Source organism: Bradysia coprophila, chromosome II (assembly GCF_014529535.1).
Source record: "Bradysia coprophila strain Holo2 chromosome II, BU_Bcop_v1, whole genome shotgun sequence".
Lineage (NCBI taxonomy): Eukaryota > Metazoa > Arthropoda > Insecta > Diptera > Sciaridae > Bradysia > Bradysia coprophila.
In genome coordinates this window covers 3,684,396-3,710,511 of record NC_050735.1, presented here as the reverse complement: position 1 = coordinate 3,710,511, position 26,116 = coordinate 3,684,396, and the positions used below count along the sequence as shown (strand labels likewise).

At 33.8% G+C, this 26,116-nt stretch overlaps 1 protein-coding gene across 3 annotated transcripts in view; it reads right to left on the bottom strand.

Annotated features, from left to right (window-relative positions):
* LOC119066742 (serine proteinase stubble) overlaps nucleotides 1–24,446 on the bottom strand; it is a 38,193-nt gene extending 13,747 nt beyond the window's left edge. For 2 of the 3 annotated variants that reach the window (XM_037169369.1, XM_037169386.1), the window contains exon 1: nucleotides 24,057–24,446. The gene's annotated coding sequence lies outside the window, so the exon portion shown is untranslated. Of the gene's footprint in view, nucleotides 1–2,172; nucleotides 2,192–24,056 lie in introns of those variants that run through there. The other variant, XM_037169378.1, reaches the window with a different exon arrangement.
* Nucleotides 24,447–26,116: the final 1,670 nt, after the last annotated feature.

Sequence of the window (26,116 nt, the reverse complement as noted above, 5' to 3'; positions counted from 1 at the left end):
TCTTAGACAATTTTGGGTCATTCCATGTCGTTACAAGAACCAGTTCGCTGTGTCAATGACTTTACAGAGGATTCCCATTTGGGTCATTCCATGTCAATACAGAAAACCAATTCGTCTCGTCAACGGCTTTACAGAGGAATTCCCAATCCGTGTGAACTTGTCAATACCAGGATTCAACACCATTGACAATCTTTCTTACCAGCCAGATACAATCATGTGATCAACGATTTTCATCAACTCGAACAAATTTCACAGAATGACCATACGTTTTCCTCAGAAGTGCAAACATTTCTTTTCGTTGACTCGTACTTTCTTTCGTAGTCCACTGTTCCGGAAGGTATCAACCGTCACTTAACGTATGACTTAAATTCTTCACCGATTTGTTCAAACTTTTCCAAATCCGCAACCGCACCGTCCTGTCTCGGTCGCCATGTCGAAAATTTTAGATGCTTTCGATTCTTCTTCGATGCGACTACGAATTACTTTGAAAATAAACACAAATATTTAGGGCATCCAGCCCGTTTCACTGTTGTATTTATTCTCGATCACCCGTAGAATTGACAACAATGTATGAATTCACAAGGTATTTCTAGAGACGACGGTAAAAGACCTGATGGTATGACAATAGTTCCATGGAGTCATGGAAAATCACTTTTATGGGATGTAACAATACGTGATACTTTGGCTTCTTCATACATCGGTGAATCCTCTAAGAAAGCAGGGTCTATTGCAGATAAAGCGGAGAGATTTAAGCATAATCATTATATGCGTCTTAAAGAAAACTATTTATTTACCCCCCTTGCCTTTGAATCATTAGGTTGCATGGGACCAGAAACAAAGAAATTTATTGACAAGTTGGGATCGTTAATGAAGAGAGCATCAGGGGAGCCACGTTCCGAAGATTATCTGTTGCAGAAATTTTCTATTGCTATACAAAGAGGAAATGCAGTCTTTTCTTTCGCTTTGAATGAATAATAGAATAACTCTATTTTGTATGAAAGGGTTTTTTTACAGTATTTTACAGTTGAATTTTTGAAAATCTCGGAAACGCAAATTTAATACTACAGTGAACGACATCTCAAATGTATCACTGTCATTTTTTTCAGAGAATGTCATTGTGAATTTGCAATGACACAATAAAATTCTCAGAAAAATTTGACAGTGAGACATTTGAGATGTCGTTTACTGTACAAATATTTCCCTCGTCAAAACGTCGACCATATGAAAAACCTCTAAAAGAAAATAGAAAATTCCAATTCGATGGATCGTTCTTGTTGGAATTTTCGATTTTACGTTTTGAAGTGGTAAGACATAAATCGACCGGACTGTTTCGATCTGAGTGATAGTAAAGTACGTCTTTCCACGTTTGCTAACGTGCAGTTGAAAAATGGCATTGTGATACTGATACAATGCTCAGACTATATCATATTACGCAAGAACAGTTCTAGCCAATTATAATTAAAATGAAATTTCAATTCCTATCACTAAAAGCAAACTCATTTTCTTGTTTTGAATTTGTCTTTCTTTTTTCGCAAATTGGGAGGCATGACTCAAGACTTGAAACATTCATCCACCTAGACTTTAGATGCTCTATGACTCAGTAAGTAGCATGCAATAAGATACATTGCTCTTTTGTCACACTGACACTGTAACACATTACGTATTTTATGCATAAATCTGAAGTTAATAAAACGTTATTCAACAAAATGATGACGATCATAATAGAAGGAAGAGGAAACCAACATTCATAACTTATGACTGATTTCACCACATATCCAACTCAATAAAAAATAGAAACTTGAAAATAAAAAATGATGAAGAAAAAAAACTTATCTCTTGCAAGAACATTTTATTAAAGATTGAGTTGTTTAGCTTTTCCTCTGTGCCCATTTCCATGTACAATTATTATTTGATATTGTATATTACAAATATTACAAATAAAACTTTTAAAAGATTTATGTTTTTGTACTTAATTCATGTTACATTGAACTATAATGGTAAAATGTATTAATAAATTTGCGACGAGATGGAGAAGTAAAAAAAAACCGACTGAATTATAACAAATTAATTTAAAGTCACGCAACACACCATAAATATACATACCGATACGCGTACAGACCTTCTTACAGATTTATATTTTTTTCTTTCTTTGAATGTTGTTCCTGAATATACTTTATAACCAGCCATAATAATTTTGATTCTTTTCGGATTTAACAATATTTTCCAATTGGCTTCACCCGTAACACAATGGCAACAATTTATATAGTTTATTAATGGAACAATATGTTATTGTAATAAAATAATTTTTTTTTATTGAAAGCAACAAAACGAAAAAATGTGCACACAATTTAACACAAATTTATATATTTCTACACAATAACATCGTAAAATACATAATTCAACGAAAATGGATTATGAATGTCGTAACTTGTCACCGTCGTCGGTTTATATACCGTACAAGTATTCTCTTGCAGTGATCCATTGTTTTTGGCATTTCATACGTGTAGTATATATAGTATATTGTAATGTGGTAAACATCATCACTAATCGATCATATTATATATAAATGTTGAGGCACATTGTTCGTACAATGGTGAACTATTATAAACTTCAATATCAAGGAACTCTCACTTTCGTTTCAAGTGAAACAAAAATTAACCAAAGCATCGGGTAAATATATTCTAATTAGATGTTAAACGAGGTGTGTTGTGTATACACACACTCAACTCATTCCATATCAATCCTACAAAATATGCGAGGCGTATTACACATTCGATGGCTATTACTATTGTATATACGTCTAAATAACCAGATTTGATTGCAATTTTATATAGAAATGATGTTTTACAACTTGGCAAATCGTCAAATTTATACGAAAAAAAAGAAAGTAGAGAGACAATGCAATTTTTCCGTTCACACCGAAAAAGAAAACTGCATCTTGGCGACTTTCTTGTGGTCATTCTTCATTCATTAATAATTTAATAGTCGCCCCAGGAAATTTATTACCATTTACAATACACTCCTATACCTGTTCAATGGAAAATTTAACGAAAAAAAAAATCTTTTCTTATTATCAGAGACATAAAAAAATTCATCACCAGTTCTGTGCAGATTATATTCCTCATTTTATATGTTACAAGCGTCATGAGTCGTATTATTTGACTTATTGGCTGTATAGAAAATGATAAATGATTTTGCTGCGGTCAACGGATATTATACCAGTTGATTAAATTGCACAGAACAAATTGGCTTGAAATCAAAAGGGCTGGTGAAACTGATGACCAATCAATTTCTGAAGAAAATTTATTTTAAAGGGAAACTCGAGTTTTTTTTTAACAGAAGGAGGTGCGTCACATTCTCTCACCAGATAGAGCACCAAAACAACAACTTTTTCTCTCCCTATTGCTCTCACTTTTTTTACATTTTTCGTTCCCAATCACGTCACTTTTCGTGGCAAGTTGTGAAGTCTACTGACTTTTCGTTCCCAGTTACGTCAACTTCATAAGGAATTTGTCAAATTTTAGTTTGTTTCTGTACGAAATTGCAAATTAAACGTTGAAACAATTTCGGATTTCATTTGTTATCAAGAATTGAGTTAACTTGCGAATCATTGATTAGATGATGTAGTAAGAGATATGAGTGATAGCATGCGATCACTGGGTCAAAAACGCACCTTTTTGTTCCTAGTAACATAATATACAATTTTAAATTTTCTATATCCACTTCTACTGAGAAGCACCGATCTTCTCGATGTAGGTAACTTGAATCTGAGCCGTAGTTAGAAAAAGGTGATTGAAAATTTGCCATTTTTTGTATGGAATTGCAACGAAACACTCAAAACACAGTCAATATTTAGTATGACTTCAGATACAACAAATAGATGAGATGGATCAGCAATATGATAAACAATCCAAGTTAATGACGCAGGGTTCCTCTAACATTTACTTGGTTTTTAATTACTCAAAAAATCGAGGAGAAGCAACTAGAGGAAATGATGCTACATTCTTTATACTCCATTCCATGGAATAGAAGGTGTGTTTGATCAAATATGATCAAACAGATTTTCTTTTATATTCGATGAAAACTTCAATCACATCCAAGGTTGTATATGAAGAGGTTACGCAGACCGGCATTATTTCATTCTGGCCATATCGCTCAAAAAATGTCGTTAACTTCCAATACAAAATTACTAAAATTGTACTAAAACTTTGTATGAAAATTACAACACAGTTCGGCGGACGTTATAACGCGTCCTAGTGATTTGCGTAACCTTACCATATAGAAACTTAGATCAAATCACCGCTAAGGTAGACTAAATCTTCCTTAAAGTAGACCAAATCATCAGTAAATTGGACTGAATCCTTGGTAATGTATGTAAAATAGGATGTACTAAGTGAAAATCTCAGAAAAATTGACATTTAACTTTAGACAATATTGTCAATTGACCTGTGCGCAGACGCAGGAACTGAATAGTTTAGTTGGTTTCCCCTTGCACGAAACTTGTTAGGGCAGACCATTTAATTGCATTTGTTGGAGTTGTCTGGTTTCAATCTAATTGAAACGAAACTTAACGGAACCTCGTTGAGTGATGATCATTAACTGTCTGTATTATATATACCACCAATAAAATAATTCCAAAAAATCCATATTTTACTTTAACGCACGGAAAAAAATAATTAAAAATTCTCGTTAACTATGCGGTCGGCGCGGATATATATAAAAAGAAGATGTTTTACTCATCATCCATGAATTTCTTAAACACTCATCCATATGTTTGAAATTTTTCGTTACATTCATTTTTACGATCAACATTTTATAAATGCACGCAATAGCATCTCTCATGTCATTGCCATTTCCATGCAACCAGTTTATTCATCATTTTTTTTTGTACTTATCATTATTTTCGAGTGATGAGATTTGCGGGGAATTTCGATTTTATGGCATTCCGTCAACGAAATATTGCCAACGACTTTTCTTTTTTGTTGTTCCAAAAAACAAGGCAATTTACAACGAAATTCGTAGTAAGACGATGGTGATTAAGATCGATACAATCCGTGATGATGATGAATCATAAATAACGAGGATATCAGCAGAAAATGATATTGGTGGAAACCTGACTGGTTACGAAATTATGTACATTTTTTTAATGCTCGAAATTAACCGGGCGAAAATAATTGCTACACGATATGTGAGTACGAATAAATATTTCTTTTAAAAAAATGAAAGAAAGAAAAGATTATTACAAGAAAGTTCAACAACCTACGGTTTACAGTTTAATTATGCGTTTTATATGTTTCAAATAAGGTAACCAGGTGATCAAAGGATGATGCTATCTAAACTGGCATATGCACACGCACACACATAACTCGGCATACTGAAACAAGTGAACAGCGGCATGTTTTGTACGAAAAAAAGGGAAACATTTCATTTCAAAGTCAGCGTATGTACTGCGTGAATAATTGAAATTTTCATAAAATTGCAGACTTTAATCCTTCCAGTTTAGTACACACGTTTGTCGATATGAAACTGAATCGAAATGTTTTAATTGGATTTAAAAACTTTTACGAACGAGGTGAACGTTGCATTCATGTATTCAATTATCAAATCTATTACTTCGTCTTGTCATTTCTTTTAGTGTTTGATACCAAAATCTTTTACTTACTTTGTTTATTGTAAAATTTGACCATATAATAAGAGCTACTCGAACACTTTTGATTATTTATTAATCGTTGTCGATAACAGATGAAAATTTAAACTTGCTTGATTTATTAGGGAAAGTACAGGTCCAGGAAAGGAACAAATAAGAATCAGGTGCCTAGTTTACTTTCGTTGGAGCGACTTGTGCGATTGGTCGCTTAGTTTATAATACGAACAAGTAGATGTCGTTTAAGTTTCTATTTTACGTTATCATAGACGTTGTTTTACAATACTACCATCACGAAGCTACTGACCTCTAATGATTCTTTTATGTTCCAGGCTAAACAGCTGTGTTTTGACTCGTTACGGTACGAGTGCAGTATTACAGATTTTAGGAGTAGGTTCAAACATAAATTTACAGAAGTTTGACCGTTCGTGATCGAGGGGATACTTTCTAAATAGTAGCACATATCAAAGCGCGCAAATCTGAAAACACCATCTCAATTTCACAAAAAATTCTGTCCTGTCACTGAGCAGTAACAACCATCAGGAGAATCACAGGTGGCCTTACAGGGCATACTGCCCATTAAACATCGGACTACGTAGATCATCTTCAAAGACGTTTTAAATGCCATCCACGTTAAAAAAAAATCATACAAATGAATGAATACGAAACATTTAACTTAACTTAAAAGGCAACTGTACTTAGCTAAAATTGTAGACTACATTTGTGTGCCTCTTATTGATTTTTGATGACATCTTTCCATCAGAATCCTTTTTTAAAATGTACGAACTCAATAACGACCACGAATGTGTTAGCTTTAAGTAAAAATTAGTTTTTGTTGTTGTCGTTTGACCAGATCTGAGAAACGTGAGCATATCATATGATATCAGTAAACTAAGATCTATTTTTTAAAAAAACGCCCAAATGTATGCTTTTCAGCAAAGCATCGGTGCGTCATAAGTGAGATTACGTCTGAAAGTACCGTCACTTGAAGATGATCTATAGGGTGGGAAATGTGGATAAATTGAAACAGTAAAAAGTTAAAGAACATTCGGCCCAAGCAGTTAGTAGCTTTCCTTTACAGAACCCTAGTTAATCCTTGAATGGGTCAGCTCAGCACCAGGTCAAAATATTATTGGTACCGAATCTACTGAAGACCTGAAAAGGTCTGTAGAACTTCGTGACAGACTTTTGATATTTTTCAAATAATGAAACCACGATGACTCTTTTTGTACAAATGTAGATTATAGTGTCGTTTAAATCTTTTTACAATTGCTCAAGAATGAACCATCATGGATGGCTTCATGTTAAAAAAAAGATTTGAAGAAAGTCTCGGCCAAAAAATATTTCACTAGGTTCTATGGGTCTTCCGATAAAATTGGTAAATTTCAGTGAATTAATAACGGACAATTGGCCTTGGTACAAAGCAAGTCCACTGGAGCTTAGATCCATGGGACCTGTCCGGCCCATTCATTCTAAATTTAACTAGATAACACCTTTTCCAATGCATCACTTATATCTATCTGTATGTATCTGTATCTTACTAACACATCTTTGCCATATCAAAATATAACCCTTATGTGATAGCCGATCGCATCTGTGCTAGACCGTACATCTTGTCGTGTCAATTCAAAATCAAAATGTTTTAAATTTCAAATTTCAAATATTGATCATACCACATCTGAAAGGTATACGACAGGTATAATATTTTCTTTAAAAATATATAACACAAAATCCATGAAGTATAAACACTTGTCTCTTATTGTTTGTACTTATATGCATGTTTGATGTTTAACTTAAAGGTATCATTTCCATCATAAGATGTAACGCTTTTATAACAATCCCCAGAAGTAGAAGTTGCTTCAAAGCACACAAGATAAATTATATGTAAACACATAAACGTGATTTATACATTCTTGTGTCGGATTCTGGTTCTAGACGAATTTTTTTATTTTTAATTTTCTCTCTTATTTTCATCAGTTTAGAATCGAAAAACACACACATGCGATACACTCATAATATATGGCAAATATTTTCGTTGTATACAATGCTTCTTTTCCACTTTTTTTTTGTTAAAGAATTTTTTTACACTCTGCAAGAGAACTGTTATAGGAACTGCACGCACCGTTATTGTTTTCCGAGTAAATTTGCAAGTGTTTTACTTTATGGTTTTTTAATCTAGACGCTAGAATAAAACCTGTCAATTAGCCTTGTAATAATAATACTTATGCTACTGTGGTATGTTTAGGTTGTTGGTTTTTTTTTATGTTAATCGCAGCAGAAAAGTGATATACATTTCTCAGATAAAATTTGTAATTTTCCATCTGTGGATATAATTTATGGTTAAGTCAATTTGTTCTCGGTTGTGTTTAATAAACATGAGAATTGTCTTTAGCAAACAATATGTTGTGTGCGTTAGTGCATTTATCAGTCTTGTGCTCTAACACAACATTGTTAAAGAGTCGGTCATGCCTTTATTGTTTTGGCAATGTCTTTGTACCTTGTATGAATGCACTGTACATTTAGCCGAGTTATGCGGATTTTGTTACATTAGTGGATTTCAATCACATCTCCATATCTAGATACCGTGCGTAAACTTTACAGTGTAAAGGGAACATCTACAGTTAGCGAATTATAAGAAAAATGAAATTTCATTGATTTCGCGTCATTCTTAACAGGCTGACGGTGTTTTTTCTTCTGAAGTATCGAATTATATGTAAAATCAATGAAATTCCATTTTTCTTATAATTCGCTAATTATACTTGTCTTCTGCTTGTTTTTAGATATTTATTTTAGATTTAAGAAACTCAAATTAAAAAAACTGCTATAGCTGCTATAGCTGCTATAGCGGCTGCTCGTATACGAGCTACTTCACTTTATTGTCCGGTAGCTAATTCGGCCCTGATCAGATGACTGCTTAAATAACTGTATTGAAAAAGAAACTTCAACACAAAAATGATCATTTTCACCGTGTTCAATAGACGACAAGTCCCAACGCACTTCAAGCAAAAGTGGTACTCTAAATAGGGCACTGAAACTTGACAAAATTTTACAATGTAAAAAGAGTGGGGATAAAATTTCATATAAATAGTAATCTATTTGACAGCTGTCATTAATAGCACTTTTGCTTGAAGTGCGTTGCAAATCCACATAAAATTCCATTTCGATTGAATTTCTGTTAAGCTCAGCCTTAGGCACCAACTACCGGAAAGGCCTGTCATGTGTGGCTTAAATCAATCGATTCAATTCAGCCGAAATTGAATTACTCGCAAAATTTTATCACCAATCGTTCCTCAATCTTTTAATAACATCAAGCACCGTTATACAAAGTCCATTTATAGCTAAAGTGTTATGCCAACACTTTCAGTCGATACGATATCGAAAAATATAGTCGAATATAAAAAAAAAGAATTTATTGGATTAGTTCGATGACGACGACGACGTTGCGGTTTGTATTTATAGTTTGATTTATTATTTCATAAAAATTAACTTCATAAAAATACGCTAATCTGTAAGCATCGGGTCGTTTTATATGAAACGTCGTCGATTCACTCAATTTACGGATTAATATAAAAAAAAATCAAAATGACATACACTATCGTGGTCATACAAAAACGTCTTCATTGACCACATGAATACACTCAGCATTATACAGCAATATCTCGTAAATTTATGTGCATTGAGTTCAATTAATACATATGGATGTGCATTTGCTTTATAATTACGACGAGTTTGAGCATAAAGAAATTAATTGTTACCTCGATTACATTTCTTTTAAACATCGTGTATCAACAAGACTTCGAGATTATGTACACACACAACGCACACACATCTTATAATCATTCGAATTTGTGAAATGAAATAAAAGCATTAGGTCTAGAAAATATTTTCTGTCCACACATGAATGTGCAAGCATTAGTACGGTGTGATCGGTCAAGCTGAATGTTATTTTGTGTATATTAAATATATGAACTTGACTCGTCAAATGCCAAGGGGAACGAGAAGAAAGCGGTGACTTTCGACAGCTACCGCAGAATTCTGGATTAAATCTCTTCCGGGGCTGGGCGAAGGTTCAATTAAAATTTGAACGAGTCGAGAGACGTTTTATGCAGAGATCATTACTTTAGGTTGTTGTAACGAGAAAATTCTATTCCTTTGGGACAAACGATAGAAATTGCTTTTTGTATGTGATTTATTGACCACGACTGAAACAAACTGCAAAAACAAGAAGTATCGTTTCCATCGTCCTCTATATTACCAGCCAATATTCGAAGAAAAAATTACTTCTTCTCGTTCATGGCATAATTCAGAATTTCATTTTATGAATTCTTCAGAATTATTAGGAATTTTAAGAGTTTTTGAGAATTTATATGAATTAAAAGAAATTTAAATTCTGAATAAATATTCCAAAAAATTCTTAGATTTAAGAACTTTTAGGAATTATACAGTCAAAGGCAGTGAAATTTCAGCATGAACTTGCTTCAGCTGTTTTTCAGCTGATCCACAAATACAATCAAAACTGTTTATACTTGTTTCCACGGTTGACCACCGTATAAGGACGTATAAACAGTTTCGATTGTTTGTGTGGACCTGAAAAACAGCTGAAGCAAATTCATGCTGAAATTTCACTGCCTCTGACTGTAAGAATTTTTCAGAAGTAGTTCTTAAAAATTCCTAAACCAGGGCCTATTTATGGTAATTTGATTTAGAGCATTTATCTGATTTACCGACGAAACTACTTAATTTACTGACAAAATTACCAAAAGGTAAGTTCGGTAATTTTGTCAGTAAATTAGGTAATTTCATTGTGCTCACTCCTTGGCAAATTTCTAGCCTACATTTGTCCGCAAAAATATTCGTTTTTTGATGATTTCACTGAACAAAAATCTTTTTTTGAAAAAGTAAAACCATAAAAGCATGCAAAGATGTATTACCTTTAAGACGAATCTACACATGGCTAAATTATTGCCTACATTTCCGGGCAAAATTATTATTATTTTGATGATAATTTTGGATTCGTATTATTTTTGGAAAAAGTACGACCATCGTTTGGTGTTAAAATGTGTTAGGTTTCAGTTAAAATTTAAATGTTTGTGGTGATGTAACCTCAGTCTGAGAAAACTCAATATTTCACGAAAATTGATACATATTTTGAGTTTTCTCGGAGGTAGGTTACATCACCATAAACATTAAAATTTTTAGTGAAAGCAAACACATTTTAACACCAAACAATGGTCGTACTGTTTCCAAAAATGATGCGAGTCCAAAATGTAGGCAACAATTTAGCCATGTGTAGATTCGTCTTTTGGATTGTGAGCCATAACTTTATCCACTTGGAGAAACCCTTGCAATATGTGTAATTTATAAGTGGGATAAGTTATCAACCACAAACCATTTTAATGCTTTAAAACAATTACTTTTACTTTTTCAGAAAACGAATTTGGTTCATCAAAAGACGAATATTTTTGCGCACAAATGTAGGCTAGAAATTTGCCAAGGGGTTAGCGCTCTTATTGGTAATTTGAAGTACCGATTCTACTTGATCTGTATATAAAATTACCGAAATTAGCTAATTTAGTGACAAAATTACCAAACTTACTTTTTTGTAATTTAGTCAGTAACTTTCGGTAATTTCATCGTAAATCGTATAAATTCCGATGTATATTCGGTAAATCAAATTACCAATATATGCTGTGTCGTCAGAAATTGGTGTACAATTAACAGTAAAATCACCTGTTGCGTTCTCTTCAGTTAGTTGTTCTAATCTACATACGCTCGTTATTTGCCCCCATAACGTTTTGCACCAAAAACATATCAACAAAAAAATGCTTCGAAAACGGAACCTTTTTTTTGTTGAATCAATTTGTTTCACTGGCACGTTCACGTTCGAGAGGGATATGACTACATTTCTCTATGTATATTACCAATTCACGCCGCAATAATTCAAAAACACTGATCGTGAAAATGAGAATACACAAAATGCATGTCTGGACTGCGGATCTATTTCATCAAAGCTATTTTTATGAAGATGAAGAGCGGAACAAAAAGCAACAACCAATCTGCGGAGAGTGCTTCAAGTCCGCACTACATTGTATTATTTATCGCAAAATGGAAATACTAATAAAATAAATAAAGGTAATTCTTCGTTGGTATTATAAAATGAAGACTCTTTTTTATAGGACAGCGATAAAATTATAGAAGACATTCTTCAATGTTTGGTTTGGATATAAAAATATATTTTCGTTCAAAGACTGTATGTACCATTTGGATGAAATGTTTCATAAGCAATCTGACAAGTTTTTTTTTATCTTCTTACTTCTTTTCTTCATTTCATTTTAGAGCAAATTGGAAATGATCGAAGAAAAAAACGTAGAGAGTTTGATATTATTTATAGCTTCATAAAATAATGACTTTGTATACAAAACAACAATTTTATTGATAGAACTTTTCGATAATAAGCACATCAATAATCACGCAGATTTTTTTTTTCTACTTCATTACTTCGGGTTTTCTATACGAGTACGAGCATACACATCCTCACTTTTTATGGTTTTAATAAATGATCATTTCAATCGACCCACAAAAAAGATTAGATCGCTATTCATTTAATAATGTGATGAGTTGTGAGCCAGATGGGTTTTAAAATTAAATTTTTCACATATGCGTTTTTGTACACGTTATCCACCATATCGTGCAATATACCGAATAATTATGGTATTTAAAGGTGTTAATTTAAAGCATTTTTAGTTCACTCAATCAGACTCTGCCCATAATCGTGTTCAGTTTTGAAATGTTTTATCACAGCAAAAAAATCTGCGAAATAAAGTTTGTTGTTGTTGTTGTGCTTACCTTTGCGAATTTTTCAGTCTAGTTTCAAGAGTGAAGAGTGATGTGGATATGATTATGGACATGTGGACATCATCAAAATCGTAATTAACCAGTTCTTATAGCATATAGCCGCGTACCGGCTAAGCGAACAAGAAACCGATGCTTCTTGAAAGAAAAGTGGTACGAACCATTTGAGGAAGCATAATGTTTTTATAAGAATTTTTATTGTAAAAGGAAATGAAATGGAAAATTTGAATTGTGAACATGGCAACTTTTGCTTTGGAACTTGCTGAGTATAAATGATGGAAATGAAATGTCCCATAAGACTTATAATAAAAATGCCATGCTTCTTGCTGGAGTTGTCGAGTGGGTACTGGTGGATACAGATAAAAGAAAAATGAATTATTCAATAGGAGGAAAGGAAACTTTTATTATTTTGTTACCATTATGGTGTTAAAGTGATTGAAGGTTTAGCACAGAAACAATTTGCTCTTGGATGAATATTTCACAGGTCACAACTAATTTATTTAGAAGCTTAATTAACATTTTGCTCACGGTTTTTGCATCGGTTTTCATCGACAACGACGGCATTAGATGAACATTAGATGCGTTCTAATTTTGTTTTATATTGCAGAATTTATGTAAGCAAATGATTGGAATACTTCGTTAGTAGCTTTGATAATCATACTGATAATATACTTGCGCGGCCTTTCCGACTGACATTAAAAGGACAGCTAAATTTTGAATTGGAATTTTCTACTCTTGCAGTAAAACTCGTTTCCTAACGGTACTTTCAAGGTAGTTTTAAGTTAGAGTTGCTTTGATTAAAAGATTTAGTGAAAATCGAACACGATGAAACCAACACGAACAAACAGAATATTCCTATCAGCTGACAATATCCCATTTCGATTCTTTAGAGTTTCTGTACGTGAAATAGTATTTTAAATGACTAGGGATAAAAAGATGAAAAGTTGAGTTTTCGTGTGAATTTTGTTGATCCGAGGCGAAGTCGAGGTCAATAAACACACGAAAACGAGACTAATCATTTTTATCCCGAGTTATGTAATGGACTTTCCCTCACTAGTGAAGACCCTTTCCCTCGCTCGTAAAGTAAAACGCCATACTTTACACGTGAAATAATTTGATATCTCGTATCACGATGAGTAAAAGTACCTCGGGCTGAAGCTCGGATACTTTTACTCATCTGGATACGAGATATCAAATTACTTCACTGGTATAGTAATGTACTATTTCATGTGTCGGGCCCGAAAATGAGGGAGTTTTGAGATTTTTCTCTGGTTTTCGACCCCTTACATGAAAAATTTTTTGAGTATCTGTTTTGGACGATTGTTTTTAGGCACTTTCGCATGTAGCCCTTACTTCGTTCGGGCTACAACTCGCGAAATTGCCTAAAAACAATCGTCCAAAGCAGATACACAAATAACTATTACATGTTGAGCGCGTCTTTTTATGTGTCGGCCGAAAATGAGGGAGTTTTGAGATTTTTCTCTGGTTTTCGACCCCTTACACTCACTTCGTTCGGGCTACAACTCGCGAAATTGCCTAAAAACAATCGTCCAAAACAGATACACAAATAACTACTCTGATGGAGTTCGTCATTCTTAATTAATTTCGATAAAAAAAAATTAAAAACAGTTTTCAATGATTTATCCAAGGCCCCTCTCAATAAAACAAAATGACTAATGAAAATGAAAAATCATCTCTTGAATGTGTGTGTGTCGTTTTCGTGTACAGCAACGTAACTTGAATTTGACATAATTCAAGTTACCTTATTTATGCGCGAAGGTTTTGAAAGGTGCAGTAAATGTTTGAGGTTTGCTTATAAAATCATTTGAATTGGATGATTTGCAGTCAGAATTGGTTATGTTATAGTTTGGCCTGCCTATAGCCAAATTATTATTAAAGACACTATTGGCAGGCGCCTGCCAATAACATCTTCTCCTTTCACACAGGCTATTGGCAGGCGCCCGCCAATAGCATTTTTCCTTTCACAAAGACTATTCGCAGACGAAATGACGTGCCAAACTTTTATTAAAAAGGCTCTCGGTCTATTTTATGTAGGAATTTTTCACATTTTATTTTGTTTCTGTACGAAATACAAATTAAACATTGAAACATTTCGGATATCATTTGAAATGAAAATAAAAATTGAGTTAACATTTGCGAAACATTGGTTAGATTACTTTGATTGATGAAGTAAAAAATATGAATGGTATCACTGTGATCGCAGGGTGTAGCCCAGTAAACAAAATATTAAATTCAAGTTTGTTGTTATGAATTTGATAAAAACGTTTGTGCCACCGAGAATTGAAATACGACGGATTTCAATATCGATAACTAGATTGAAATGTCCAAAATTACAACACCCGTTTTCATGGCTTATTACAACACTCAAACCAGTATTGAAATGAAATTCGTATGAGTTATTACAGCATTCGTTTTAAAAAAATGCAAAGCAACGTGATCGATCAAATTCGAAGAGTGATTGTTTACAATGAAAATTCTGAATTTTTGTGCATTTGTCTATTTCAATTCTCGGTTGGCACAAAGCATGATGTGTTACACGTATTGTAATGAGATTTTTTCAGCACATGACCCAATTTTCCTTACTCGCTCCGCTCGTAAGGAAAACTTGGGTCTAGTGCTGAAAAAATCAACATTACAATACTTGTAACACAACATACTATAACGTTACTAGTGAGGTAAAGTGGCTATTCCCTCACTAGTGAAAACCTTTTCCCTCGCTCGTAAAGTAAAACGTTATACTTTACACGTGAAATAATTTGATATCTCGTATCACGATGAGTAAAAGTACCTCGGGCTGAAGCCCTCGGATACTTTTAATCATCTGGATACGAGATATCAAATTACTTCACTGGTATAGTAATGTACTATTTTTTTCTTCGTAAGTGTCTGTTCTTTCAGAACCTTGACAAAATATTTTTTTTCGGTTCACTTTTTCATCGACTCGTTCACTTGAAATTCAAATTTTAGTAAGTCGGCTTCCATTTATTAATTTGAGGTGGAATTTTGTTCCAAACTAGTTCGCAAGTGAATACAATTCCACCAGCAATCCATCCACACCAAATAATTGTGAACATACCGCCAAAACCGTTATTATCTGAACGGTTACTTGTAGCTCGAAGACTAGCTCGTTTCTTTTTCGTCAATTTTGATACCTCTTTTTCGGTTGAGTCTGCTAACAACTTCCACAATATTCCATTACAAATCAGGCGTTGGTGGATAACGCTTAGCGGCTCGACATATGGAAAATCGGGATTTATTGGAAACGTTGCGTAGTAGTCAGCCAAAGTCGGATCTGTTATCAAATAAAACGCTTTTAAGTTTAACCGTTTCTGCAGTTTTAATGGGGGTGTCGATGCTGCGATTGTCGTAGCATATGCCACAGAATTGTTTAATTGTCCCATTTCCATCGCAAATTGGACGCGATTTGACTGATGCACTTTTTCGTTCCATCTTTGTCCGTTTATTTTTCCCATCCCTTCAATTGTGTCATTCATCCAAAGCAAATCTTTAGCTAAGATCGGTATCTGGGACTTGTAGAGGTCGTCGATTGTTTTGATTTGACGCTGGTAAATTGGTACTGTAAGATAGCTCTTGAAGACAGACAAAATTCCATTCACCATGACCAGCCCGGTGAATGTTAACGGTACAACGATAAAAATATCTGCACGATGAAGTTGTCCATACTTGATGGCAAAATTGTCGTTCATTAGAAGATTCACGACGTCAACAACACATTGAACAAATGAATTTCGTTTGTTCGTGTGCTGATAACCAGAAACGATTAACAGAAGCGCTGACGTCGCAATTACAACGAATATATAGCCGACGAGTACGCTCCACGTTGTATTTTGTAAATATGCGGCAATGCTTATGTATGGCTGAGAATGAGGAACTAACATCTGAAGCTTTGTGAAGCTGTCTGGATATAACACTAAATTTTCAATTGATTTTACACTTACTCTAAACACTCCAGCATCTTCATTTATCTTCTCAAAATATCCTGCTGCGTAAGTCTCTTCAGTCATATTTATTATGGACATCGATGCATTTAAAATGTGAAAAACAGTACGCCAAAAGTTAACATGAAAATAGCTAAGTTCCATGTCATTGAATTTAAAAACCCGAAACGGATGGCGGTGATAATTAGGAATTTTATCGCCAGAGAAAAAATAATCTTCAAGCGAATCGCTTCCCGTCAAATTAATCAAAAACTTTGCTTCAAACGGATCGAATCGAATCATATTTAGCATTGACGATGCAGCGTCGTCCTTTGCGTTCAAGAGAAATGCACAAAAAATTTTCACAATCTTCTTACTCCAACTCCACTGAAATAGTTGCAATACCGCTTCCATTGAACTGATGTTCTTTTCGAAAAAAATTCCAATTTTTAATCTGTTCTTGCCGCGTTGAATCGAAATCACCTCATCCAAAATATTTGTTGCATATGTACCATTATTGGTAAAATTAAAGCATAACTCGGCAGCCACAACAATTAAAAATGTATTTGAGCCGGTGTCTGCCAATGTTTTTTGCAATTTCAGTTGCGTGGCGTTGAGTTTGTTTTTGTAATCGAAAATGTAGACTATTCGAGGTGTAATGTACTCATTATCAGCCTTAGTGTTGATGGGAATGTATCGGCTTCGATCTTGCACAGAACCATCCACCAAAAATATGTTGTGATCAAAGCAGAAGATTTCATTCAGTCGATTGATAAGACTCGCTTCACGGCTAGACTGACTCCGTACTGTCAATAGTAACCTCATGAGTGTCGCAAGTATAACGTACTTCATGTTACGATGTCAATGGCTGTTGAGCCTTTGAACGCTTGATTACCGTATGCGTAGCAATGTTTCATTCGGTTAATCGCTTTGATATTTTAGATATTAGAGAGTTTGCGCTGTCGACGTATTGTCTCACTTATAAATTCGAATTTATAATTCTACGTATAACTTATTTTAAATATAAAACCTGAGTGCACCTCACTATTCCTCGGTACCAAGTGAATGTCTCGTCATCTTTATTCTCAAGAAAACATCTAAACAGTAATAAATGACGCAGTTTTAATCTTCAAAAACATCTGAAATCGCTGTTGTTGACGCATTCTGCGAGCGCACGCAAACAATTTTGATCAAGAAAATTTTGAATGATGTCAGATGTTCAGAAGAAGTGGTGGAAAGTAAATCCATTTCACCACTAGTGACGAAAAGCATATATGAAAATCCATTTCACCACTAGTGGTGAAAAGTAAAACATAGAAAACCAGAGAAAAAAACTCCCTTCGATCGCCACCCAAATTAAGCATGAAAAAGTTCAGTTTTCGCCGCGCCGTTGCAGAAATTACTATTATTAACATTGCGTAAACTCTCTATTGATAATTGACTTTTTGTACTCTGACTGTTATTTCATAACAGAGATCAATTACAGCACGTCTGTTACTCATTTCCACAAAAGTAATAACCGTAATTCACAATTCAAGTTAATTGATCATTTGATAACGATTATTCATAATGTGAAAGTAGTTGATTATGTGTCATAAATACACATTTTTTTTCTGTAGATATCACACCCCGTGGAAAATTGCCGTTCCCGTAAGTAAAAAATCTCCATAAAGTTAGAAGAAATAAAATGATAATATCGATTTTTAGGTAATTGTCGAGGGGGAAACTACTATTTTGTGATTAACATGGTAATCAGTTGATCGGTGATTAACATTGATTAACCGCTATATTTCACGTTTGATGCGACGATTCCCCTGGTCAAATGCTGGTAAATCACCAATTCATCATCATGTTAATCACATCAATAAAAAAGAGTGGTTTCCCCCTTGGTAATTGTTGACTTATTCGATTTGCTATGTAAGTATCATAAAAGGGATTCAAAATAGTAACACTGGACAAACAACAAAATTCAGTCACTATTTATGAAGAATTTTAAATTAATCTCATTCCACATTGATTGTAACACTAATCAAAACAAGGAGTTGGCAGAATAGGGTAGACGTACAAGTCCAGTGACACTACCCAATGCGGGTGCGGGACACTTTGACATTAAAATTAAATAAATTGAACGATTGTTTCAAATAACTTTCGGTGGTGCTTTTGAGTGATTTCGTGTCAGAGCACGAGTGAAAGTGGTTAATTATACTCAAAACACTTGTCGTCAATTGTTTGTCATATTTCCCAAAATAAAATATTTGCCCAAAGTTTGAATTAGTAAATATCTCAAGATCACATGGAACTCCGAAGCCGTTTACTCTGTTTTGCATTGAGAACAATTTGTCCTAAGGTTCAGAAGTTCATCAGTCAGGCCGCATCTTGTCAAAGACTAATTTTAAATCGTAAACACTTCACACCACCCCTTCATTAGTTTTATCGAGAGGGCGCATGCCGCATAGCAAGTCGCAATGCTTTTAGTTCAGAGAAATGATAAGCGAGGACCCTCACGGCTGGGATAGAACACGCCTGAATGCTTTTTTCATAGAACGGTTGAACTGTCAAACTTTTTTACATTTGTATGTAAAATTTTGACAGTTTGGTTTTAATAACGATATATCTCGTTTTCGTTAACAACATTTATAGCTTGACTATATGATTGACGTTCTGGTCGCATCGTCTTCAAATTTTTCAGAAAAAAATCCGTAAGGCGGGTTCTATCCCAGCCGTGAGGCGCCGTGCTTATCATTTCTCTGTTTTAGTTATTAACGTTTATTGTACGTCGGGTACGCCGTCAGCGGTATTTTCTGCTACTGTCAGTTGAAAATATTTAAATTTTTGGCGCACTTATGTCGTGAAGATGAGGCCTTGTCGAGGAAAATTATTTCACTATAGAGTTCTAATGTTTGTCTGTCGCGATAATAGTAAATGATTTGTACTAACACTCGTGCAAACACATGTTGTACGTATACTTCTCTTATTTAACAATGTTTTATTGTATATCAAACACGAAGCCAATCTTTATCCCTAATATAGGCCATACAACCGACACTATCCATCTAGACGAGACACGGTTCAATCTTATTGATTCTTTGTCATTAATTTTCAACGAAAAATAGACTAGACAATTAAGTCGATGGATGGAATGGAAAAACGAACTCGACATTTGTTACGATTCAATTAGATTGTGCTGTAATAGAGCAAAAACATTGGCCTAACAAAAAACGAATGAAAATTGTATTAGAATATACACGGACACGGAGTCACAACAATAAATTGTTAACATTAAATCAACATCAATAACTCAACCAACATTTATTAATTGCTTATAACCGATTTACAAACGTTCGCTGTTTCTTTTTATTAAATATTTAGTGAAGTGTAAATTGCGAAAATATACCGTTTTTCCCAACGATATTAGTAGCAATTAAACACTTAAATACAATTCTAGAAAATAGCGAACTTTTTTTTTTGATATCGTTTTTCATTCAATTGCTGAAGATGAAGAAAAAAAGAATCTAACTGGATGAAACTGAGCCAATGTAATCATTTATCATAATTATTTTGAGTTCAATCCACTCTTTTATTTTCACTCAGTCGTCACTTTTTTTTCTCTCTTCTTCATTACTAAATAAATCTTCGTTTAATAAATTTGTCAAATTTCTGCCAGATTGCAACAATTTAAAACGCATTAAAGAGCTATTTATTTGATGATGAAGAAGAGAAAAGAACATTATGTTCTATAAACTACATTTAATAGACATGGCAAATATACATAATACAGAATTTCTTCAATTTTCAATCTTCCAACTATTAAAGGTATGCACATACACCTCACAGTACTACATACACACCTCTATATACCCTGGTTCTACGTACATTATATGGCATTCTTTCTTCAAAAGATAAATTATAGGTTTATTACTTCAGACGTTTATTTATACATAATATTATTATTGGTTTATGTATGTAAATGCATATTTTACCGTTGTGTGTTGATAGGAAAATCACTTTTTAAATTAAAGAACAAAAAAAAAGTTATTCTTGTTTTCAGTGTTATAAGTCATTCCACCCGTTCTGTCGGCTCGCGGTCCTGTTATTTGGAATCACTTTTTTTTTTTTAAATGTTATTAACGTAAAAATGTGTTAATTACATTTAATGAAAATATTTCTTTCTTGCTTAAATGACTCTGTTCAATTTTCGGAAGAAAGTTTGAAGCCCGCTCAACTTCCGTATAACAAAAAATTTGATCGACTTATCCATTTTATTCAAGCAACTAGAGCGAATAAAATGCTCTGACCCCAGCCGAAGATAAGGGCTTTAATGTCACGAGTCGGAAATAGTTATTTACGTACCTGTTGTGGAGGGTAAATTTTAGGCAATTTCGCAGATTTCACTTTGTTCGGGCGACAAGCGAAAGTGTCTAAAATAAACCGTCCACAACAGAAGCGTATATAACTTTTTCATGTGTCGGGGCCGAGAGAAATACTCTAAATATGGTACTGAAACTGGACAGTGTATCAAATAAATGACGACACTGTAAAGAAATTCGGATTTTTAATACAAAATAGTACTCTATTTGGCAGCTGCAGCACTTTTGCTTGAAGTGCGTTGGTTGCAATGGTTTATATATGTTTGACGGTCACATCAGTTGAACTTTTAGAATAATGCTAGTTAAATCTTATCGACAACAAACAGACGGAGTAATAGTAGATTATTCACCTCTGTCCACATGGTTATTGAGACACTTGAGTTATTGCATGAGCCGAATGCGAATGGTATAACCCCAAGTGTCTAAATAAACATGTGGACAGAGGTGAATACGCTATTTTATCTACCGACGGCGAAATAATAGCACTTTTTCACTGCTATTATTTCACCTAGGTAGATAAAAAATTTTATCGCATACGCGGTGTGATTCCCCGAAAAAAGTATTCACCTAGGATATGTAAACAAACATTATACTTCTGTAAATTGTCAAAGTGTCATTCGCATATCTTGTTGTCTCGTTTTCGCTTATGCGATAAAAAAGAATATGCACGTATGACAAGCCGTCTCGGCAAGCCTCGACCGCCTTGTCATACGTGCATAATATTTAGTATCTGTCTAGAACGATAATCTCGAACTTATCTCCCTAGGGAGTTTTTGTTTATCTCGATATATCTGTTCTCGACATATAAAATATGATATGCACGCCTTCGGCTAGGGCAATAATGTCCTACACGTCAAAATACCAATCTTGGCAACAGGTGCATAATATATATTTCATACTACATGCGTTGAAAACCGTACGTTTCATGTTTCAAGCACTAGTTTCGACGTCCTCAGCATGTAAAATCCATTAAATCGGGAATCCCGAGTCGGGATAAAAATGAAAAATCTCGTTTCTGTGTGTTTATCGACCTCGGCCACGGCTCGGATCGACAAAATTCACACTAAACTATAAGAAAAATATGAATTGAACGATGTGAGGAAGTAGATCATCTTCAGTGTAATTCAAGAAAATAAATGCTACAAAATGCATTAAATTTAATAAACTATTTATTATTAGACAGAAACAATCGAAGATAATAGCAGACCAGTTAAGTAATAGACGTTGGTAGAATGCTTTGGGGGCAAATAGAAGCCAGAAGCCAAGTAATTGGAACACGTTTTTCTATTGTCGATTCTCCCTCGCATTTTCCACTGTATTTTATTGCTCGAAGAGTAAATATTTCTACATTTAAGATGCTATTTGAATATAATATTCATGATTCACCATAAATGTTATAAAACAGTGAAAATGAAACTCATCATCATAATGAATCGTGCTGTTTTGTCACTAAATAAATATATAAAAAAGAAATTAACAAAAAATTTTACTTTCGATGACTGGTTTTACGTTTACATAAATTAATTCGCTGCTGGTATTGAGTTCAAAATTTTTTTTATCAATCATCGTAAAATGTGGATAAAAAATAAATAAATAAACCAAACGACGACGACAACATCATCAAGATCATTGTGATAAATTTTTGCATTTTAATTTTTATTTGATAGAGACAAGTCTAAGTCTGCAATTTCTTTTAGATATAATCTTCTATACGAGATCTTTGAATTCTGCAATTTAGTCAATATAAATATCGATAATATCGGTATGAAATTAGTTGATCATTAAATTCAATTTGCATGACGGGATACGTTTTGTCGGAGTAATTTTATGTTCATTTAATATTTTTGCTAATGTAATTTTAAAAGAGGATTGGATCTCGTCTTTAAGAAGGCAGAGGAAAGAAAGGTTGATGTCCTTAATAAATTGAATAGTACTGGGAGATATAATCGTGCGTAATATATTATTTACGCAACCGTGTGCGACAAGTACTTATGCCGAGTCCCCATGCTCATTTTACAGGGAGTGTCTGATTTTCATCTGGTAAATGAGTTTAAATGGTCCAACAGGTTAAAATATTGGACAAGTATTTTTTTTAGAATTTTAAAAGTTACTTTAGAGGGGGAGCTCTGGGCATTCGTTCATTCGAACACGTCGGTACTGCCAAGTGATTTTTTAGACGGTAGGTATGTAATTGGGTAAGTGCCTTGAAATGTTGAATCGGTCCTTTTGCTTTAGCCAAAAACTGTGGCAGAACGAGAGTGGCAATAACAATACACATTGTGCGCACCAATCCACAGTTATCACAGTATGGAATAAGACTTTATCACAATAACTTGCGCCGCCTTGAGTTGACAATTTCACACAAGTTTTGTGAAAAATTTACTTTCGAGTGCAGGTTAGATAAAAAGCTACTAAAGGCTGAGTTCTCCGAAAAAACAGCTAGTACGGATTTCGATGCATGTCGCAGTCGCATGCAACTAGAAATTATTTCGCCCCAGATCGCTTTTTAATTTCATGATGAGAAATTAATTTGGCTAAAATTTTATCGACGCTTGCATATACCGACAAAAGTATTCAATTTTCAGTTAACGACATCAGATGTAAATAATTTGATTCGATTATGAATACCTGCGTTAAATATCGGTCACTCCAAATGTCTTAATCATCCGGAATTTGCAAAGGATTCGCAATCGTTTTCTTAACGCACATTTGTAACGATATATAGTCTAATTCAGAGTAAAACTTCCTTTCTAATTATACATGTTTTTCCCATTAGCAATAAAGCTCTGCATGTTGTCTGCGGTGAAAGATTAAATCAATCATAATATGAAATTATTAATACGGGGGAATCTCTTCATCATCATCATCAAATGAATTGATATGAATAAATAGTGAAACATTAAAAACACTCGGAACAGTTGTCCGGTTAATTTTCTCATAAATATTTCAATTAAATATTTAAATTTAATTATTTATTCCTTTTTACATCGAGTACATTACGGTTGTACTTTCTCGATAAAATTTACCATTAAATATTCATGAGTACCGGAGATACATATATAATATTATATGTTCCATCTGCAGAGATAGATCTTAAGATCAGAATGCCGGTAATAAAACAATATAAGATTTAAAAAAAACCATCCTAAAGAGAGCGGTATAATGTAATTACAGTAATAATCTACATACATTTAAGAAGAACAAGAAAATGAAAAAAGAACAAGTTAAACTCACTTTTAGCAACGTCAATCTTATTAACCATATAGAGTCGGATCAATGATAACCAATATTTAAAAATCACTTGCTATTTGATTAATCCAATTTGTTTAATGCAAAGAAAATAATTGCAAATGCATTTAATTGCACGATTTAACGACCGATATTGCGATTTAAATAAAGTCGGATGCGGCAAAGAGGATTAGAGAAATTAAAAATTTTCTTTTTTTTTTTCAAAATTACTGTAACTGACTCGGATTGTATTTTCTTTTCTTTTTTCGTTTCAAATTGGCGATCAGATTAAACGGTTAACCAATTCAATTTTATGTTTGCCTGTACTCCGGTATGTTAGCGCGCACGCGTCTTACTCTTAAGGCGACCAACAGACTACTGACTTTATTGATACGATATGCACAGTGTTCTGTGGCAAAGAAAATAAAGAAGAAAGGTACAAAACGAACAAGAGAATTGAATTATTTCAAAGCTCAGTTTTTCGGTCTGAAAGCACCGCCGAAATGAAGAGAATCTCATAAAAACGACAATAATACTCATGTGTGTATAAAAGCACAGCCTTGGTAAACACAATCAGATATATCGAAATAATGAGTAAAACAAAAACTTCTCACTATACACAAATTTCGCCCATCCAATATCGTGTATCGTCGACATATAGGAATAATAAATTGATAATGAGCCCGCGTGTACAATGTGTACATTTAAGATGCATGTGCGTTGCAATAAAAATGTTTGTTGTGCGTGGACTTTTTTTTTATTCGAAGAAATATTCTGCTATATTACTTTTTGAATCATGTGTGTATATTTGCTGTACATGACCCTTTTTTTTTGTTCCGGTAATCTGGGTCGTAGGTTTCTTTAAATAAATATTTATGATTTTTATGTTTCGTTCGTTGTCTTCTCTCCACTCGAAACTAAACGTTTATCTCGAAAGTATATCTCTCATTACACAAAACATTTACCAATTTTTAACCGATAACCGCTTTTTAGTTGAACAACAAACATGCATTTGAATTTTCATTAATCTTCCGTTGTTGTTTTTTCACTTAAACGTTATTCAGATTATCGTTCAGGCTCGTAAGTGATCGAAAAGTAATTGGTTTTCTCCATTTGAAACTTGCATACGTTGCAAATCTCAAGGCTCACATCATACTTCACTAAACGGTAATATAACCGATGGCAAGGGAACAGCTCGAATAACTCTGTTGGTGTGCCAATTCAATGATTACGTTCACAGATTACATTGATTACAGTTCAATTCCTTAGCGATCGTAAGCATTCGATAGATGAAGATTTGCTCTTTAGATTTGTGTTTATATTTGGTAGGTGGAAGTACGGGGTTTCGAGGGGTTTTTAAATTCAGTTTCTCTATGTTAACACATTGAATGTAACATATTTGTCTAAGGTGATAAAGTGCAAGGTGGGGTGATAACTCATTAAGAGATCTGAGTAATTTCTCTAACTACAGAACTTTCAATTTTTCGACGAAAAAGTAATGCAAGCTGGTAGAGCGTAAAAAACAGAAATCAAAAACCCCGGAACTGGTTGCGAGCCACTTAAGTGGTCAATACAAATTTCTTTACCATTCTGGTTGAAGTTTTCCTTGATTGACTATGTTGCTGACAATAAAACAGGTAATAGATGTCTTGGAATATATCGTGTCCTCTGAATTGCGTATATCACAAACTACACTTATCGTAGTTTAACTTACGAAGTGTGTTGAAACACTTTCCTCGAAGATGTCGTAACTCGAATTGTGTTATACACAAAGTACTTTCTACAGTTAGTAGCAGTGGAGTTTCAGCATGAATTTGCTTCAGATGTTTTTCAGCTGTTCCACACAAACAATCAAAACTGTTTATATGGCTTTAATGCTACCCCGCCGGTGCGTATAGCAGCTTCAACCGTATACATAAGTATAAACAGTTTTGATTGTATCTGTGGATCAGCTGCGCTGCCTGTGACTATAACTGAGCCCGAAATAAAAATGGAATTCGTCAAGGCAAACTACGTATTTTTGCTATAAGTGTAATCAAATCTATTACTTCTTTTGTTCAAAGTTT